Source organism: Camelus ferus, chromosome 12 (genome assembly GCF_009834535.1).
Source record: "Camelus ferus isolate YT-003-E chromosome 12, BCGSAC_Cfer_1.0, whole genome shotgun sequence".
In the NCBI taxonomy this organism is placed as follows: domain Eukaryota; kingdom Metazoa; phylum Chordata; class Mammalia; order Artiodactyla; family Camelidae; genus Camelus; species Camelus ferus.
Window position 1 is genome coordinate 50,307,019 of NC_045707.1, and position 15,637 is coordinate 50,322,655.

General features: G+C 37.6%; 1 long non-coding RNA gene across 1 annotated transcript in view; it reads right to left on the bottom strand.

The window, feature by feature from the left end:
- Positions 1 to 15,637, bottom strand: part of LOC116667738 — a 158,297-nt gene that overhangs the window by 91,784 nt on the left and 50,876 nt on the right. The window contains exon 2 of the long non-coding RNA XR_004324761.1: positions 1,991 to 2,079. This is a non-coding gene — a long non-coding RNA (uncharacterized LOC116667738). The remainder of the gene's footprint in view (positions 1 to 1,990; positions 2,080 to 15,637) is intronic.

Consider the following 15,637-nt stretch of genomic DNA (forward strand, 5'->3'; position numbering starts at 1 on the left):
AGGTGCTCTTGTAAAGCCATTGTTTAATTTAGACTTTCATTCTGCGGTGTATGTCCGGCTATTCTCTGGTTTCAGTCTCCGAGGAGCCTCTGAGGGCAGACTGTGCTTCATCCCCTTACATATAGTTTGGCAGCAAATGAGATGTTTTCAACAGGGGTGAAAAAAACTTGCAGTAGGTAACCTGTCACCTCAAGGAAGAAGCACATCCTGTTCTAAAGAAGTTGCCTCCGAGCTGGCCCGAGAACTCTAACTGGGGTTTTTACTTATGACTCAGGCAGTAGCCTGGGATAAAGTTTTAAGGAGAGAGTTGTTGTTACAGTGAGAAGCCACCATACAAAGCTTTTTGGTAATGTAGATGTCTAGTCAGGATACTCAGTTCTGTTCATCAAGCCTAAAACTTTCCATGCCAATACACCAGGAAAGTGTCAAAATGACATTTAAATATCATTAGGTGTAAGCAGACTTGCTTTACTTTTAATCGTGTGTGTGAAGCAATGAAGGCAATGGGTAGCTGACTTGGTTTTTGTGCTAAACTTCACCTGTTAAACAAGCTCTGATCCTGTTCTTCCTAAGTTTTTGGCCTTCAGGCATTGGAGCCAAGCGATGGAACAAGGTGCATCTTTTAAAGAAATGAGGGGGCTTTTATTACCATGAGCCCACTGTCACTGCCTGAAGCACTGCAAAAGGTAGAAGAGCCAAAAACAATCTTGTATTTCCTGTCTCTTGCCTTTTGTGTTGTATTTTTACCAAACTCTGGGATAATAGTTTTGATAGCTGAGGGTTTGTTTATCATCATCCAGGGACCCCAGCACCAGGTCAGAGCTCTCAAAGTGTCCTGTCTACTGTAATTTTTCTCCTCTCTTGTCTATCCTAATTGATCACATGGGATTCAATTTAAAGTGTCAGGCCACAGAATGGACAAGTTGTCTGCCATGGTAATATGGGTGTCAGCCACTTCCTGGAACCCACACCTGGGTGGTAGTCAATGCAGGACTGAGATTCTAATATTATAACTCATGGTTCTATTTTCCATACCTCAAATAGTGACTTCCTTTACAAGTTATAGATGAAAGTGAAAATTAACTACAATTAAATATCGGATTTGGGACTTTGAGCCAAGTAGTCTTAACATTCCAATATCAAGAGAAGCAGAATTTTGTTTTTTAGTCTATTTTTACCCTGAGTTCCAGTTTTCATTAGCAGCACATTTTCTTTCTTTCTTTTTTTAAATAAGAGGCCTGGTGGATGAGAAATGTTCTATACTATGAATATTGTTGCCCTATAACCAAACAGTAAATGTGGCCAACTCTTTGTAAGATCTGTTCCAAGAATCTCTGGGATTCCCCACGTGATGTCTCACAGGAGCACATGAATAAGTAGGTACAGCCAGCAATGAACACCTTGTCTGTCACCTAAAAACATTCAGAGACCAAATGACCTAATATCAGACTGGCTGTAGACAGGGCTTCTGATTTGAGTGTTAGGCTGGCTAAGTTTTCTTTAAATTTCAAAATTGTAAGAAGGGGAAGGTTCAAGAAATATGTAGGAGATAATACATGAGTTGGTTTGGCTGGTGTAGAGGGTTCACAGCATAGAGAAATTGAGCACAAAGCTGGAAGAATGCCTCGGTTTCTTTATTAATGGCATCTCACCCCTCAGTCAGGTGGCATCTCAATCTCTGGATACACCAATGCTAATTATTACAGGACATTTGAAAGTATGGATGAAAAGGTAGGGTGGCACTGCAGTGGAGAAGTTAACAGAGAGACTTAGGTTTGAATTCTACATCTGCCACGTGCTAGCTGAGGGAATCTGGGGCAAGTAAAACATTGCTAGCCTCAGTTTCCTGATCCAGAAAGTGGCAATATAATATTTCACCCCAGAAGTTTGTGGGGACTAGGTAATAGAATGTGTCAGTATTAAATGTATAAAGCCATTCTCACGCTGCCTGGCGCATGATGAACTATACATTTCAGCAGCATTATCTTACCAGATGGTGGAAACAGAGTCCTCACTGGTCTCCCTGCTTCTGCTCCAGCTCAGCCTCATTCTGTCCTCAACACAGCAGTCAGGCTGGTCCTGTTATAATATAAGTTAGTTGGTGTCACTGCTCAAAACTCTCCAGGCATCCCCCGACCCCGTCGCAGTTTCACTCAGAGTTAAAGCCTCCTAATAGACGGCAGTCTTCTCTCACCTCTTCCCGCCACCTTGACTCTACCTGCTGCAGCCTCACTGGCTTCCCGTGCTGTGCCTTAAACATTCCAGAAAGTTCTCCCCATCACCCAACACCCATTGTCTGCCCCCTCACCCCGTTTAGTTTTCTACCGAATAAGTCTCACCAACTAACCCTCTCTATATTTTACTTGCTTGTAGCATTGATTGGTTGTTTCCCCCACTAGAAGGTAAGAGCCATTGGGACAAGGATTTCTTTTTGCCTGCTTCGTTCATAGCTGTATCCCTAGTGCCTAAAACGGACCCTGGTATGTAGCAGCCCTAAACGGATATTTGTTTAGTGTGTTTTGAGTGACCGAACACATGGGAGCCATTAGTAGTGAATTAATGGGATCTCTTCATATCAGTACATGCACATGATTATTCATCCATTCATCAAATATTGATTCAGCATATAACACGAGCCAGGATTACACCAGCTGCTGGGGAGAGAGCCAGAAATAAGACAGACATGGCCCTGTCCTCCTGGAGCGTATGGTCCCATAAGCTACCAGAATTTCACTGAGTAGATATTTCTAATTGTGGGAAGGTCACAGTTTTTTTTTTTCATAATAACTTTAAGTATGAACTTTAACTGAAGTTTTCAGAATCTCTCAACATTATATCCCCAAACTTTAAAAAATTATGTTATTTATTTATTATTGTTATTTTCAAAAAGTATTTAGGGTAGAATTAGCAAATTGTCTTCTAACTTTTTTTAACCTGTGAAAGAAAAGAGTTCTAAATATCCCCCCAGTGATTGGACTTCATGAGTTAAATATTTTTTCTCATCCTGATGATCAAATTAACATCACATTTAAAATCACACGTGATAACTTTTAGGTATACCCCAGGGCACTATGACTTAGCAAGATGGTACTCAAGCTTCTACATGATTTTAATCTCATGATAATTTGACATGAGGTCTCTTCACAAAGCAACGTTATCTCAGAGTCTGCAATTTTATCCACCTCTTGTGATTAGAAAAGATATTTCAAACTTCCCATTTCATTATTCTGAGCTCTAGCTCAGATTTTAAACATTATTACCAGATTTAATTTTAATCTTTTTTCATTCTCTGATTATAAGGGAGTAAGCTATTAAGGGTTATTCAATCAGGTAAGTCAGCATCATGTAGGTTTTTAAATGATTCTTAGTTCATTTTTTGATTTGAATTTGTTCAAAATAGCCTCCCAATTATTTAGTAGTTTTGATTTTAAAAATTACCATTCTGCCAATCTGCTACAGAGTATGATTTCAATAAGTCTCCTTCCTTCATGGTATTTTTTCTGTGAAGGCATTGCGCAGGGTTGCATTGGTCACACTGAATTTGCCATGTTAAACACAAGTAAGACAAGCTTCACCCATGCAAAGGAAACCGTCGCAGCTCAGAGTAATCAAGGGGGAGTTTAGAAATACTCCCGTTTCTAATCACAAGAGGTTAATGAAATTGTAAACTCTAGGATAATGTTACTTTGTGAAGAGACCTGGGTCAAATTATCATGGGTAATGCTCAAATGGAATTAAAATTAGGTAGAAGGAAGTTCCAGTTGATTGTGATCTGGCCAATCTCAAAGCTGTAACGATCAGATGTTTCACATTTACTTGGGTTATATTTTGTCCTTGCACGGGCGTAACTGAAATTAAGGTCTATGTTTGGGAAACATATAATAGTTCAATGGCATCTTCTGCCCATTTTCTTAACAAGTGGGAAGCCAGATGCACCAAAAAGTAGTAAATAGGACAAGGATAAAAGGTCTAATTTGTTAAACACAATGATAATGATGAAAATTGATAACATAAAATTTTGAGCGCCAAATAAGAAAAAAGTCTCCTGTAAGTAAATTACAAAGGTAAAAGACTGAATCAGAAAATTTTTATTTAGTTCTAAGATCTAGTCTGCATTTACAGTTGATTGTATTCTATTCCTGTAGAAGTACAAAACAGGTCATTCTCTCTCAAAGCATGCAGAAATTGCCACTTCCAAATAAAACTGCCATAAAGAGTAGTTAACTTTTATTTACAAAACTGTCTCAGAGACATGAACCATAGTGCAAAAAAAAAAAAAAAGAGGATCTGATGAAGTAAAGGGAGAACATTCAGTTAATTTTCAAGACTTCTACGGAGCATGATAAATTTTGTTGAAAGGCATTAGGAATATGAAAATAAATGGAGAGATGGATATATTGTGTTTGTGGCTTAGAAGATTAGGTATTGGAAAAATGTCAGTACTCCCCTGTCATGAGATGAATGTGTCCCCCCAAAATTCGTATGTTCAGTTACAAAGCACCAGTACCTCAGAATGTGACTGTATTTAAAGACAGGCCTTAAAAGAAGTTATTAAGGCAAAGTGAGATGATATGCGTGGCCCTAATCCAGTATAACTGGGGGCTTTATTAGAAGAGGACACAGACATCACAGACCAAGGGGGGATCACACGAGGACACTGGGAGAAGGCGGCCATCTGCAAGCCCAAGAGAGAGGCCTTAGAAGAAACCAAACCTGCAGCATCTTAATCTTAGTATTCTAGCCTCCCAGAACAGTGAGAGCAAAATCCTGTGTAAGCAATAGTAAAAAACAAAACAAAAAACTGTCAGATAGAAAATAAACTTGAAAAGCCCAAGAAAAGGAAAACTTTTCTCTGTAATATCTTGAAAAAATTCTAGACAGCCTTAAAGTTCCCACAGTGACTTTAGATGTAATAGGAAGGAAATCAGAAAACTCTTCAAAATCTTTCAGTGACTAGTACTTTGATTCTTAATAGCTCTCATCATAATTCTATTGTATTCAACAAAAACTTACTCAGGACTTAGCATGTGACAGGTACTAAAAACACAAAAAGAAATGTGCCCTAATCCTGGATTCAATGAATTCACAGTTCAGTGAGAGTCATATGGATATATAAAGAGGAAGCTAAAATGTATTGCCACAGAACTATCTGCTAGCCCTTTTGCGAGGGCATTTATATACTTAATTACTTTTCATCCTTATGGAAAAATTACAAGGTAGATATTGTATCGAATAGCCATTTTAACTGGAGGGTCGGCTAGTGAGTAGGGGAGCTGAAATTCAGTGCTGAGTCTGTCTGCCTCCAAAGCTCTGATTCTTTTCATCCCAGGATGCTGGAAAGAGATGTATATATACACATATATACATACATAAATTTATATACACATACATAAGTGTGTATATATTTATATCTACACTACACACAAAGACACAAACATGTACAAGCACTCATATGTATATGAGTCATACATACACATACACGGACGTATTTGTTACCCAAATCACATGCATTTGTTGTATTTAAAAAGCTCTTTTTAAATTTAGATTTTAGAGCGGTTTTAGATTCACAGCAAAGTTGAGGAGAAGGTACAGAGATTTCTCATATATCCCCTGCGCCTACACATGCATAACCACCCCATTATCAGCATCCTCTACCAGAGTGGTCCATTCATTATAATCGATGAAACTACACTGACACATCATAATCACTCAAAGTCCAAGGTGTACATTAGGGTTCACTCTTTGTGTTGTACATCCTATGGGTTTGGACAAATGTATGGTGACATGTCACTATCACTGTGGAATCATACAGCATATTTTCACTGTCATAAAAATCCTCTGTGCTCTGCCCATTTATCACCCATCTCCCCAAACCTTGACAACCACTGAACTGTTTACTGTCTCCATTGTTTTGCTTTTTCCAGAATGTTATGTAGTTGAAGTATTACAGTATACAGACTTCTAAGATTGGCTTCTTTCACTTGTTTCCTCCACGTGTTTTCATGGCTTTATAACTCATGTCTTTTTAGAGCTGGATAATATTCCATTGCCTGGATATACCAGTTTATTTATTTATTCACCTATTGAAGGACATCTTGGTTGCTTCCAAGTTTTGACAATGATAAATAAAGCTGCTGTAAACATCCATGTGCTGGTTTTTTCTTGTACGTAGGTTTTCAACTCCTTTGTATATATACTAAGGAGTGTTGATTGCGGGATCATATGGTAATCAAATGCATTTTTTTATGTGTTACACAAGGTTTTGGTAAATAGAACCTAAATTTTATTCTTTTAAATGAAAAAACTAAAGCATTACCAGTGTATCCTATTTCATAATGCTATCACAATTTTAAATACTTACATAACAATCTCTAAGTGATTTCTTATACAATGTAAAGTATTTTAAAAACCACTAGTCTAATTACTTAATAATTAGTCAGTCATTAATGAGTACATTTGAAAGCAGAAATGCAATAATATGCTGAATCAGATGTGACTTATAATTTCCTCTGGAAATATGCAAGACACTGTAGAGAAACAATGAAATAATATGTTAAAGATACACAGTGAATTCAAATAACACTTAGGAAAATAAAATGAGTTCATTTAAAAATAGACACTTACTGATTAAAGAATTGCTGAGTGAGGTTGGTGGTAAGAGGAGAGGAGGAAAATGGAGGTGTGGTCACTACTCTTGTTTGGTGGTGAGTGAAGGTGAAGGAATGTGCTGGGGGAGGAGTTAGTGGAAAAGAATGTGCCTGAGGTTTATCTATGATCTATTTCCGGGTCCAGGAAATTGTGGACAGACCATGCCCTTGACTGTCGAGACACTGGAAGTGGATGACTATGAACCACCGTCTGAGGTCTTAAATGAAACAGTGGGACAAAACAACCAACCAATTCAAAATAGACAGCTATTAATGTGGACACCCCTGATACACTGTTACCCTGCAGCTGCTCTGATAACTGCATTTTTGCATGAGATGCATCTACACATGTCCTGGCCACCTTCAGCAGTTGCCATGGCAATTGTTTTGTTCTTTTAAAGTTTGGCATTGAATATTCATGCTCCTCTTCTTCCTCTTTCCCCAAGCAACAACCAACAATGAGCACTGACTTGAACGAGTTCCTCAGGTATAAGTCCTGTACTGGTGATGCTAACAATATCTTTATCATTTTCAGTAACTTCATTGGCATAGTCTAAGATTCTGTCTTTATACCTTAGCATAGTCTAAGATTCTGTCTTTATACCTTTTCCTCAAAACCTTCCAAGTCAGCAACAAATGGCCAAACCAGTTTCTTATAATCTTCACTCCTTCTTATTGTGATTCTTATCTTCTAGCCTGGCTGATGAATCTAAGAGCCTTTTCGATATTGTGGAGGACACAACTCATGTGCCTCCTCAGATTCCTCTTGGCACTTCCTCCCTCTCATGGGCTACATTATTCTTCTGCTTGAACTCGGCCAACCACATGTCTTAATAAAAAGTTAGGACTTGATAAACATATGAGAAAACATATGATAAGGACAGGTGATGAAACTCCACTGGGAGGCAGGGGATGGGAAGGACCTGGAAAAATAAGTTTTAGCTCCCTTCTTCTTTCCAGTGGACTGCTCCAAGACAAGATTTCTATGTACAGCCTGAAGTCCCATCATGTCCTGTCATATAATGTATCCTAAAGGATTCATCTGCCTAGAAGCTGAATGTGTCTTCTTGTAACACAGTACACACAGTTTACATCAGTGGCTAGCATGGTACTATATTACCTGAATTCTTTTTGATCCTTCACTTCCCTTTTCCCTTACTCATGCTGCCCTGGTATTACACATCCATTAGCACTTAGTCTGTGCTTCAACTTTGTTTTCTAATAATCCAGGCCAATGGAGATAACAAATATCTTTCATAAATTCTCTATCAAAGCTCTGTTACCTACTTCAGTCCTCTGCACAAGATATTGCATGGTGAGATGGTACACTGACCACCAGGTTATAAAAGTGACATATTGTTGGAAGACAAAAAGACCACTAAGATATTATTACTGTAATCACAGCACTAAAAGAATGCCTGAGAACCTAGTCTAGTATCAAAGTAATCTTGTTTTTAAGATTTTTCTTCTTTGTGTGTACTTTGATTGACAGTGATAGCTCCCTCTTCAAGTAATCATTAAATATTTTCTTTATCGTCCTTTATGATTTGTATGTAAGTAACTCACTCTTCAACATTTCTCTAAGGGCTTTGGGATTTTTCAAATGTATTAGTTTAACATTGTCTTCACAATATCCATCTAAAATCCTGTCTTTGAAAGTATTTGAATGTTCTTGCAAATTTTCCTCTTCTTTTGAGATAAACGTGGCACTCATTTCCTAAATGAGTAGTTATCCCACTTTTATTACCATTGAATTTTGCCTATAGAATAAACCATTTAATTGCAACCGCACTATTAGTGGAAATTGTTTTACCCATGACCTTCAAATTATGTTATTGCAGTGTTGCATACTCTTAAATCTTTTGGCCTATTGTTGACTTGTAAGTTCCATTTCTTCACTGAATCAATTCCCTGCTTCCTTACTTCTTTCCTAGTCCTTGAGGATATTCAATGCCTTCTACTTTAACATGCTGCTCAATGGTATACCCTGACAACTATTAATTCATTACCCCCAAGAAATCTCTAGTTTCTCAAAAAATAATGTGTTGTGCTTGGGTAACATGATGAAACTTTCTAAAATTAATAATATTTAGAAAAATTATTATTAAAAATTATTATGTGGTAATGGTGGCACATGTGTGCCCAAGAATTTGTTTTTATATATGTGTTAACATTTCTATCTTCCTTAGATACGTGCCTGCTCTTGAACTCTTAGGTTCATCTCACTTCTCTACAGCCTTTTCCACTTTCTTAAAAAACATTTTTCCTTAAAATGTGGGGAAGATGGATTATAATATGTTCAAACAAAGGGTATGCAGAGAGCCAGGTGAGATACATCCTCTTGCCTGCATTATTGTCTATTTTCACATTTTCATTAGTGTGCTGGGCATATTTAATAAGGTGGATTTGTAACATAGACAGTAAATTTTGTGTGAAAATGTCTGCAGTTCATCTGGACAAATATACGAGTGGTAAGAATTCAGACAGTAAGGGATAGCTATATGTGTGAAATATTCTGCTATTTCTATGAACAAGATAAATATGAGAATACAGAGAAGTGATAAATATTGCTTGGATAGGATATGGAAAATAAAGTCAAGAGGGGGCCTAGGAGGTGGGATGATGAGCTTGGGGAATCAGAATAAAGGGGTTGACATATGAGGTAGCATAAAGAAGAGGTTAGGGGTAACTTTTGAAGCAATCCCTGATTTCCCACCTGGCCCCAGAGATTACTCACCCTCCTCTGACCTCTAACAGTCCACCTCTAATTTGTCTCTACTATGACATGAATCACACTACACAGTAATGTTTACATATTTGCTTTAACCATGATCAACCTTACTTATCTATTTCCCATCCTAAGAGAATGCTTGGGACAATACAAAGCTCAGTAAATTTGTTGAGTTACTTATTTAACTTTTGTTGAGCACTTCCTATATCCCAGGCATTATTCTAGGCATTGAGAAAGAGCAATGAATCAAATCAAAAAGCGTATGTCCTCATAACACATTTCATTGGGTTTGTCTTTGTAATAAGAGATTATGACATTAACACAGTTAATATACATGATTATATATGAGCTGTAATAATTAGGTCAGGAGATAAACTAAATTTCCAGTAATGGCAAGTGCCATGCAGAAAACAGATTGGAGTAAGAGGTTAGAGAAGGACTGGGAGTGCCATCTTGGATGGGTTGGTCAGGGAAGGTCTCTTTGATGAGGGAACATTTGAGAAGAGGTGTGAATGAAGTGACAGAGTGAGTGTGACTAAGGAAGAAACAATGTGACTAATTTAAGTGTGACTATCTATCTAAGGAAGAAATTTCTAAGCAGAGAACATGGCGAGTCCAAAGACCATGAGATGGAAGCATGTATTGCTTGCTGTAGAACAGAGGGGAAGAACAATGAGTTTGGAGAGTAGCCAGGCACCGATCACAGAGAGCTTTGTAGCCATGAATGAATGAGTGACGTATAGGAAAATGAAGTAGCATAAGCAAAGCTGTGAAGGCAAGAAAGTATGACATTTTCTTGGAAGGGTATGGCTATAGAAAAAGTGCATTTTTCCTAGAGAATAGAGTTCAAAGCATAAGGTTCATGATCCTCATCAATTTCATCTCCACCAAGTGGGAGGAGACAATTTTTTTTAAAAACTACGTTGGGGTGAAATTGGAGAGGACACAAAATTTATGCTAAAGATTTCAAACTTTATTCTCTAGAAACTGGGTAACTTTGAAGATTTTTTGAGCTACCTTATCACAAAGGTATTATCAGGAGCCTTTCATATATTTTCGGTGGAATTGTTATTATTCAGGGTTCTCATACATTATTGGTAGAACTATAAATTGGCACAATAATTATGAAGGGCAATTTTTCAATAATCTATCAAAATTTAAAATGCATATAAAGGCACTGAACTCACTTTTAGAAATCTACCTAAAAATATATGTATGTAAAAACGCACAGATATTTATACAGCATTGCCATTGCTTTGTTATTTGTAATAGTGAAAATGAGAAATGAATTAAATATCTGTAAGGAACTAGTTAAATAATCATGGCACTTCAAACAAGGGAATATCATGCTGCCCTTAAAAGGAGTGAGGCAGTTCTGAGTCTACTGATATGGAACGATGATCAGGAAACATTATTAGTAGGAAAAAAGAATAAAATTATAAAAGCATATTTACACTATGACCCCATTCAAGTAGAAAAAAATAATATACATACATGTGCTTGCACTTGTATAGATAATAAATCTAAGAACAGAACATAACCTTGACTACTTTTATGGAGTTGTTTTTAAGCAGCAATCATGTGGTGGGGCTGGAGAGAGGGATACATTTTACTCTATACTCTAAGCTTTTTGGCCATATCTAAAGTTTTTATACCAAACATGTATTACCTTTTAAATTAATCTTTTTAAAAAGAAGAATAAAAAGATGTCTTTATCTGAAGGAAATCTCTTGATAAAAGTCTACTGGGAACATTAAAGTTTTCCTGAAAAGATAACTTTAACAAAGGATAATAAATTAAAAATTTATTTATATAATGCCATCCAAAATACTCATTTTCAATGAAATTAGTCTATCTAATTATATGTTTCTGGTTCTCAGCCAATGAAAACATTGCTACATAAGACTTTCTAAAAGTTCACTTAACCTGAAATATAATTAAATTAGCTTTTTGAACATTAGCATTCTCTGGGAGCTTCAATACAGATAGCTTGTGCTATGGTCTTTGCTGATTTGATTCTGGTTTTCGTTCTTGAGCCATTTTGATGCACAGATGCTAATCAATAGTCAAAATGCTTCTGGTGAATTTCTCCTCAGCATCTGGAAGAGAATGCTTCATAGTATTATCAAATAAATATTTTGGAGTTGGTTTTTGTGATAATATTGCCATAACATCATTAAAAATCAGAACTTTAATAATTAAAGGGTAGGAAGTGCATTTAGTGTCTGAATATTTCTGTTCTGCATTCTGGTATCTGCTGTCTTGTTGGTCCGCGTTTGTGTATCTAACTTTTTTCACCAACTGTATTTGAAGTATCTCGAAGGCGAGGAGTGCAGTACTCTTCACCACAGCTGCTAGCGTGGGAGGTACCTGCCAGCTGATGTGGCCCTCACAGAGATAGAAATGGAGTTCTCAGAGGTTCCTTTGTTTAGTTCACCAGCATGTTAAAATTGAGATATTTTTAAAAATTTCAATCCTCTCAGTGTGTTCCTACGTCTTACAGGGATCCTTGTTGAGTGATCATATGCCAATGATGTGTACAGATTTAAAATTTGTCTCTATCTAATAAAGGAAGACTGACTGGCTTCACCTCCCTCATGGGGTTAATCATTTTGAGGGGCAACCAGCTTCCCTCTGTTCCTTGTACCCTCCATTCTTCTTCCCTTACTGTCCTCAACCAATGGGTCACTGAGTTCTGTCTTTCATACCTTTTAAACAGCTCATGGGGTGTGACTCCTCTAGCATTACCTCCACCCTCAGTTCACTGTGAATACAGGGACGTGGACAAATGGTTCTCTCACTGCCTTGGATGGGAAGTGTTCCCATCTGCCTACCTCCGTGATAGGGCCTGGTGCATTAGAGACACTTAATAAACCCTTGAATAATGCTTGGACTTTTATGAAAAGTAAGATGCTAGCCTCAAACCATATCAGCATATATTTATGGAACATTTAAGATGTGTGGTGTTCTGGGCAGCATGCTAATGGAGACTGTCAGGAGGTCTGAAATTCTAGAGTCTAAAAATGTAAATGATGAAGCAGGTGCCAATAAAACAGAGCTACCTAATAACCAGACATACACAAGTTTCAGGCAATGCCATGGGGTGGTGTCTCATTAATCACTAAGTTTGTTATGTAGGGCATGGGTGCTAACACTTCAGAGGAGAATTTGGCTTTCGGTGATTGACAAAGACTACACAGAGGAACAGAGATGTGAGCTGATATCAGAGATGAACTTGGCTTTGTGTGAGTGGAGATATCCAGGGTAGAAAAGAAGAAGAGAAGGAGCAGAGTGGGGAGAGAGCAGTCTGGTCTCCTAGAGCTGGGGTTTCCTGCACAGTAATGGTCTTTCCTTTCTAAGATTATGGAGACTTTGAAGAGTTTGATAAATACATTGAATTCCCCTCCAAAAAAAATGACCATACTAAAAATGAATGCAAAATCTTATATACATTTTTAGGGGTTTGTGTACATGTAGCCTACCCACTGATACAAGAAGGGATCCCAGTGGAGTTCATGACCCTCCACTTAAGAACCACGTTTCAAGAGAGATTAGTGGGGAGACAACGCTTGAGTGTGTAGATTTTGAAGGACCTTAGATAACAAACTAAACAGAAGTAAGGGGAAAAAGTGGAAAGACAGTCAGTTTTGACTCAGAAATTGCTTTTTCCCTTTTACTCTTTTTATCTATAAACAGGAACAATGATTATACTGTTGAGCTTGCTGAGATGATTAATGGTGATAATGATGTAGACAGTACACGACACAGCATGCGTGTATTTATTCCACAGGGAACAACAAGGCCTGAAGATTTCAGATTAATGAATAATACAATTAAAATGGGATTTTAGAAGAGAAACTTGTTGGCAGTGTGCACGACGGAATGAAAGGAAAAGAAACTGTAACTGCTCAGTGTAGAAGAGGGGGAAATACTGACGTGCAGACTGAGATGATTTGGCCATAAACAGCACATTCAGTATGAGTGAGAGAAAGAGTTTTTTTTTTATAGGGAAGAAATGTCGCATGAGGAGGAGTTAGCATTTAAAAATATTTCTTCCTTTAAGAGGTCACTTCACAGGAACTCACTCCCACTTAGTAATTTAGAATAAAGTGTGATTGCATTCATCATAAATGTTCACTTAAAATATTCAAGAAATAACTGCAGTGGGTAGATTGCATGATAGATCTGTTGAGGTAATAGAAACCTCTTTTGGAGAGCTTTGCAGTAGATTCCATGGAAAGGCGAGTTAGGATGACGTTCCCAAGAGTAACACCATATGTTTGATTTCTATGTAGGATTTCTGTATTTCTGTTCCTGTCCCTTATGATTCACAGGTGAGATTGGTCCCAATTGGTCTACAGATCCTAACTGATGGATATATCTTCTCCCTGTTTCCACTACACTTAACTCAGACCTTTTTTTTTTTTTTTTTGTCCTACATGGCTATTCCATCAGCTTCTTAAGGGACTCTACCTCCAGGACTTTTCTCTATTTAATGCATCCTTTGCAAAATAGCCAGAATGCTCTTTCTAAAATACAGCTATGATCATATTTCTTTCCTGCTTTAAACTCTTCAATGACTCCCCAAGTCCTTCAGGATCTATTTCAGAGTCTACAGCATGGCTTACAATTACCTTCAATCTACTTCCCCAGACTTAGCGCCAATCATTCCCTTCCACACCCTCAACTTCTACATTCTTGGCTGTTTCAGAGGCCAACATCTTTTCTGAGAGGCCATTGCTCTTTTTCTTTGCATGTAAGACATTCACTCAATCTACTTTAAACTTAATTGTAGTTTATAATATACGAACAAAGATTAATCATGCAAACCACACTACAAGTTTGTTCCTGCTTTGCCAAACTCCCTGGGCAAACCTGATACAACTATTAGTGTTTCTGGTGCTCCTCTTTCCTTATTTATCTATTTAGCTATTGGTTGAATAGAAGTCATCCATTCTATTCCATTCTATCAAATCAGAGGAAGAATATTCCAGAATACTTTGGTCAGGTAATACTTGTTGAGTTTGGCAGCAATAGAGTTCTGTCGGGTTGGTGTTTGTTACCAGGAGAGAACAGTAGATTATGAGGATGTAGAAGCCAATGAGGACCAGAGACACTCACAGCCTTGAAAGTGTAAGGACATTTTATGTAATTCTAAGGGCTATGAGGAGCCATTGAATGAGCTTACTCAAAGAAATCATCCTATTTAGGTTTACTAAAAGATGACGTTGGCTACTGGGAGAAGTGTTGGAGAGAGGAAAGAACAGCTTCCAGAGAACAGGAAGGGGACTAATACATGGCATTGCAGGCTAGGGTGTTAGCAGTGGATGGAGAAAAGTGGTTGCATTTGAGATTCATTTGTGCGGGAAATCAACCAGCTTCCTCGACCGACTAGATGTGGGGAGGTCGGGAGAGGGAGGTATTATAGCTGACTTATAGATTTTAGGGGGCAACTGAGAGGAAGAAGAGATTTAAGAAAAGTATCAAGAATCAGGAAAGAAACACAGCATCGTGTAAGTATTAGAGCAGTTAATACATAATTACTTTTTCCTCTCTGCTAACCAGTCCTTCAAGTTCTAGGTCATGTCTTCATGGAAACGTCTCTGATCACCTGAGGCAAAAGTCGGTTGGCTCTCCTCTCTCATTTCTGGAGCACTTATTACTTCACTTGAAGTTTGCACGTCTGTTCCTTATTCTGCTTATCTTGATCTATGATGCTTCCTCTCTCTACACCTAGATTTTAAACTCAGTGACAGGGGACCTTTTCTTATATGACTTTGAATTTCTGATATCATTAAGTAGAGTCTGGTACACAACAAGTTCTCACTAAAGATTTTTTGACTACTTAATTGGAAATATCATTGTGAGAGGAAGTTGGAGAAGGATATGTTATTGGTAGTGATTTCCCCTCTCATATTCTGTTCATAGAGGAAAAAAAAGATCATGTGTGTAACCTAATTTCTGAAATGTCTTCATGAGGACAGACTATAAAGAACTATAGAAGAATCTACGATGGCTATAATTTATCACAGTACACAGTTTTAATAAAGAAAGTTTGAGATAATTCAATGTATTGGTTTTTAAGTCTCTGAATTCACTGTCCCTCACATGAATTAGTGATTCTGGTTGCCTTTGGAAGAACAAGGTGATGGTGGGCATGGGAGGAGAGGGCTGAGAGAGAACTTGTGAAAATACATATACCATGTGGTTCCAGGGAATATATGAAAAGTGATGTAACCTCAGAGGCCAAGAAACCTCT